Source organism: Tachypleus tridentatus, chromosome 2 (assembly GCF_004210375.1).
Source record: "Tachypleus tridentatus isolate NWPU-2018 chromosome 2, ASM421037v1, whole genome shotgun sequence".
Classification (NCBI taxonomy): Eukaryota; Metazoa; Arthropoda; class Merostomata; order Xiphosura; family Limulidae; genus Tachypleus; species Tachypleus tridentatus.
Window position 1 is genome coordinate 92570142 of NC_134826.1, and position 6000 is coordinate 92576141.

At 32.0% G+C, this 6000-nt stretch overlaps 1 long non-coding RNA gene across 4 annotated transcripts in view; it reads left to right on the forward strand.

Annotated features, from left to right (window-relative positions):
- Positions 1–5662, forward strand: part of LOC143244549 (uncharacterized) — a 29411-nt gene extending 23749 nt beyond the window's left edge. For 2 of the 4 annotated variants that reach the window (XR_013025188.1, XR_013025189.1), the window contains exons 3-5: positions 3764–3823; positions 4151–4292; positions 5485–5662. This is a non-coding gene — a long non-coding RNA (uncharacterized LOC143244549). Of the gene's footprint in view, positions 1–2588; positions 3078–3111; positions 3824–4150; positions 4293–5484 lie in introns of those variants that run through there. The other 2 variants (XR_013025187.1, XR_013025186.1) reach the window with 2 other exon arrangements.
- Positions 5663–6000: the final 338 nt, after the last annotated feature.

Consider the following 6000-nt stretch of genomic DNA (forward strand, 5'->3'; position numbering starts at 1 on the left):
AAAGAAGGCCAGTTTTCCTGATCCAGCTTCCACCTGGGCATGTGGGTCAGGTGGCATCAACCACAGCCAGTCTTTATCAAAATCATAGGAAAATGATCACTGCTTCATGGATTATTATCAACCCTCCATGAAAAATGGGAGAATAATGAAGGGGAGAAAATTAAATAGCATTAAAGGACTGACTAGGTGCATGAAAATAAATAGAAGAACTAGTATTGAAAAGAGAAAGGTATGATCAGAGAGCACATGTTATACAGAGCAACCCATCCTATCAATAATGGCACTTCCCCAAAGGAGGTGATGTCCATTAAAGTCTCTCCAGGTGACAGGTAGAGAGAATAAACAGTTATGGTATGACCCAAGGAAACACGGATGGCTATGGCCTCCAAGAATGTGTTGAGTGAGAAAGACAGGGTGGGCACGTGCTGATCAACCAACAGTGCCACCCGTCCATGCACTCATCTATCACACAGCCCATCATTTCTGCACAAAGAAAACTGTCGAAAGGTGACTGTATCGGCAGGTTTCAGAAATATTTCCTGTAAGAAAAGACATACAGGATGATAGGAAGCAATCAGTGGTTTGATGCCATCCAGATTAGAACGTAAACCTTGACACTTCCATTGTATCATGGTGGCCATTTTTAATGTTGTGTAGGCAAATTGGGTGGAGAACCCTTTTGTTTATGACCACGTCTTTTTCCTTACTGTCCTTATTCGAGGGAGGTCTATTAATCTACATGGATCCTGCCCTTGGTCGATTGGGCAGGTCTTTGTTGTTGGAATGGGATTCCAGTGACTGAGTATGCAAATGAATGATTGTTTTGCATCTTGGGGTGAGAGAAGAAGATGTATCCAAGGAAATGCCTGTATCTAGATCTGTTTTTGGGAAACCCCTTGAGGTGGATTCTTAACATGAAAATCACTTTGCACACAGATTGTTCAACACAAATACATAATATATTCTAGGACAGATTTTTTTTTACATATTTCAATAAAAAATATTTGTTGTTTGTAAAAGGCTTATAATGGTTACTGAACGATTGCTTAATTTCATAAAGATATACATACTATATTAAAAGTTGGTAGTATGAAATCTATAAAGACTTTATGTAAGTACAAAAGGTCACAAGAGCAGTCATATTGATGAGTCTGCATTGTGCTTTTATTTAACTGTTGGAGTTTTCTCAGCATCCCAAATTGGTCTGATACGAGTTGAGTTCTTGCCCTTGGGGGTTTGATTATAATATTTGTATTAGCTTACTCCCAATGTATCTTTTCTATCTGGTTTTGTGGTTCCTGCTTTCCTATAACATTTTGATCCACTATGTTATAAAATAGATTCACTTCTTAAACTTTCACCTATTTAATATACTTAGTTGTTTTATTCCTCAAATACTTGAATACATTCTGTTTCTGTATCCTTTTTTAATGTCCTTTTTTTTTTGAATACATATCTTAATTTTGGTGACCTAAATGCTATTTATCTTTCTTTGATTTTCCTTAAATTCAATTCTTTATTCTTCTGCAGTTTTCTTATCTACCTTTAACTTTTATATTCATTTACTTAATATAAGGTAAATTTTGTTTTAATTTAAAGGTTCTTTTTCACTAAATTCCATATTCTATAAATTACTTCATAAAGTCTATTCTCATTTCTTTATTCTGTTTTCCATTTTTTTTTCTGGAGTCTAAACAAATGTGACTTCCTTCTCACTAAGTTCTTGGAAGCAGTTAATAAACTGAAATAATGTACAGTGATGTGACTGGTAAATGAATGTAGTGACAAAATTCATTGCCAGCCTTGTATTTTATACAAGTGAATTTCATAAAGTTTCTACATGTGTAATCTGTTATCACTTGTATATTGAAGGGTATTTGTTAACTCATACATAATGGAATATATCTAATAATTACATTTCAAAGAAGGTATGTTATAGAATATAAAATTATGTATTATTAAAGTTTATTAATATCTCCTATTGAGAAAAACCAACTAAGCTTTCCATTGTTAAGAACATTAGAAGCTATACTGTTGAGTATAAATGTGAGATTGTAATAGTAGTGATTAACTTTTCAACTGTTGTGTGTGATGTTGCTGTTCTGAATAAAAATTCAAAACTAACTTCTAACATTTTAATTGAATATTTAAAATTAAACTAAAAAGTTATTTTTGGTGGGAAATATAAATATTTTAATTGTAATTATTTTTATTAAAAACATTTGGAGTTTGATACTGAACAAAACATGGAACAATATATAATGTTACACTACACACAGTGCAATATGTATCTGAGCTCTTTATGCTTTTGTGCTGTCCTTGAACTATTACTGTAAACATAGCAATGCTTTGTAGAGTTCTATTTTGAAGCTGTTCATGTGACTAAGGATGGAAAAATGTCTGTTATGTCTCTATTGCTTGTGTGTTAGATGGTTTATCTTGTTTTATTGATGAACTATGCATATATATTTTATTAATTACTGCTTCATAAGTTGCAGATGAAAGGTCAAGAGTTTGAGTTGAGATATAGAGCATGTACATTCAACAAAATGTATCATTACAATGAAAAGAACTTAATCAATTTAGTGTCCTTTTAAGACAAGAAATTGAGCATTACATCATATTCAATGTTCTTATCATATTCCAAAACACAGTTTGGTTTATTTATTTTCTACCAGTGTGATGATCTTTCTTTCCAGTTTCAACCATTAAATTTGTAATGAAATGTAATCAGCATATAAACTTCTAATTTATGTTTCCATTTCAATTCCATTATTGAATTATTATATTTGGTTTTTACCTCATGTTTTGTTCATATAAGTATTTAGAATTCTATTATCTGCTTTTTTTACAATGCCACAACAGTTTATTTTCATGTAACCAACTAAATAATAATGAGCTGTGTACCAATTGTTAACACACAGAGGGTGACCTTCATTGAAGAAAGACTCCAGTGATTTTGTTACTGTACTTCCTGAAAATCTTAGGTCTCCAGAGAAGCAAGATCATTTGAATAAACCAGTACAAACTGTAGAGTTCAATATAAACCTAGTTTCTACCTCACATAGCATACAAAGGTTTGTGCCAAATTGATTTCTTTTTAAAGGATACACTGCTTTAATCCCGGCCATCCTCAGAATATAACCAAGCTGTTATAAATGCATAGGTTTTGAAATGGATACATTATTACACTCTTTATTTTGTAAAGATTATCAATAACTTTCCATTTCAAGTTATCACAAAAGTTATAAATAAAGGATTGACATAAATCTATCCCTGGACATTGTGCTTTGAAAAATTAGCATTGTCAACAATTTATTTTATCAGCATTCATTCAGAATTTTTTCTTTGTGTTCATTCATTTACACTGTTTTGATTACGTTTTTATTTTTTTTAATGTCCTTTGCATTTTAATGTACAACTACTTCACCTGCTTTTGTTTATTCATCAAGCTTCTTATTTTTATAGTCCAGAATTTCTGTTAAATGTGTACACTTTCAAATGAAGTAGTGTGCTTTTCTCCATGAGAACGTTTTTTCATTTGTAGCTTAGATTTGAATTACTTTTTTGTGATGATCTAACAGGTGTGGAGCTTTCACTGTTGTCATTGTGGTCTTCTAAGCAGAGCTATTCACTTTCACTGCTATCTGTATATTTCTTATCTTTTACAAATTCTAATTCTTATTCCAAATCAGGTTTAGAAGTTGTAAGTAATTCATAAATTTCTTTTTCTAAAAAAGTACAATGCTTTCTTTTTCCACAGTGAGATGCCATGGTTGTGGAACAGTGCAGACAGAAGACAATAAAGATGTTTCAAATAAGTGTAAGAAAGAAAACATTTATAGGTCAATAGATATCAGCACTGAACACTTGATCTCAGCTCAATTAGAGGTCTAATTAGGTTCTAACATTTTAACTGAGTTTAACTGGTGCATATTTTGCATATTATTAAACCATTTTAACTTGCATTTTCCTTAAGAAAACCTAAATAATAATCATTCAAGGTGATATCATTTGCTTGATATTTAATCAAGGAACCTTAGTAAAAGTTAATTTTACTGACAAAAGATTTATAATGCACAAGAGTTTAAATGTTTCTGTTGTTAATTATCTGTTGCATGATACTATAATTGTATTTTCTGCTATTTAGTTCCTTTAGCTCTGCAAAAGATGGTTACAACTGAGAAAGAATGGAGCCATAATAAAGAATTGTTTCAGAAATCTGTAAATTCTAACAAGTCAAGAGTAAATAAGGTTCAGTATACCCTTACAAAAGCACAAAAAAGTTCAAGGTATGTCATCTTTTTAATCTAGAGAATAAACAAAGAATTTTATTGAATTCATTTGAAAGCTGTTTTTTTTGAGACAGGATAAAAATCAGAAAAACGAAAATTCTGTTTCAATCCAAGAAGAATATTTTGTTTTGATTGAAGAAACAACACAAGTCAGATTAATATAGTTAAGTTTAAAAATGTAAATGAATTGTTTTATTTAAATGTTTTCTTTAAAAATTGTGTTAATCTAATTTATAAAAAGTTGTTTGATCTGTTTTTTGGAAACCCCTCGAGGTGGATTCTTGTATGTGGCGAGGGGACCCTCCCAGAGAAGTTCTGTACTTTCATGTGGGTGGCAACATGTTGCTGTACATGGTGACCTATAAAGGAGAGGAGAGGATCCTGGTGGTTGAGGGGTCCAACTCCGGCACATCACTATGGCCTGGAATTTCTGTAGAATAGCTGCTTCAGGGTGGCCTCCCAAGGTCAATCAGCTGGTCCACTTGGGTTAGGGTCAACCAAGTACCAGTGTTGGACATTCTTAATGGGTGTTGTGGACATTGTTTGATACTGGTGCTCAGGTGGTATAGTGTAAACGAAATCCTGTTGCTGCTGCAGTGTCCTTGTTTGGTGCTGTAGTACATCCCCTCTTAGGGCTCCATAGTGGGTGGGGTCAGTGAGCACTTAAATGTAGCATCTTTATTATGGATACCCCCATTCATGAAAAAATAAATAAAAATGAAAAAAAAAACTCTTAAAAAAAACCCAGCAGATTATTGGAAAATGGCCACAAATAAACAACTCTGTACAGTCAACATCACATTCAGATTCGGTGCCTCGATTTCTAATTATCCATTCCTTATCAATACCCATGGTGGGCAGAGCACAGATAGCCCATTGTGTAGCTTTGTGCTTAATTCAAAACAACAACAACAATTTTTCTGAAATACAAAAAAGTACATTTTTATTTGGATTTTCACAGTAAAGAGATTTATGTGTAGCTATCTTTGTTTTAGACTTTTATGTGTATAAAATATTCTTTCGGTATTCATTAATTTAGTAATTACTTCTCTACTTTGAACATTTTTTTAGTAATACTTGGTAATTTAGTAATTTCTGTAGTAATAAATGTAGAAACATGAAACACACTTGTTCAGAACTTGAACAGTGAATTGTTTTTCTGACATTTCATCTGTAACACTTTTTCCAGAAACGAGAGGCAGATCCCTTGAGAAGCTTTCAGTTTGAAGAAATCACAGATTCTTTGGCAAAGAGAAAAAAATGATGGAAGATATATCAACATGTTTAATGACCAAATATTGTAAAATACTATGAAATCTAAAGAAATTATTGTAACCTTGAAAATTAAACCACAGGTTATAACTACAGTAATGTGTCAAGAGTTGCTGAATTGATATCATAAAATAGAGAGTTTGCTTGATGTTCATAATGTGGCAGGGTATTTATTGACTGCCCACTTTTAAAAAATGCTATCCCTATGGAATAATGGCAAAATCTTGCAATAAATTGTGTTTTGAAAAGTATCTTATGCTTCATATATTAAGTGCAGAACTCATTCACTGGGGCTTACAGTGATTATTTGAATATTTTGTACTCATTTTGTATTACAACACGTGGTTCAAAGAGGAGACGAAATTTAAGTATAATCTTGTGTTAGGGATAAACACATTTATTTATCTATTTAGGATAAACAAATGTAGTTTCA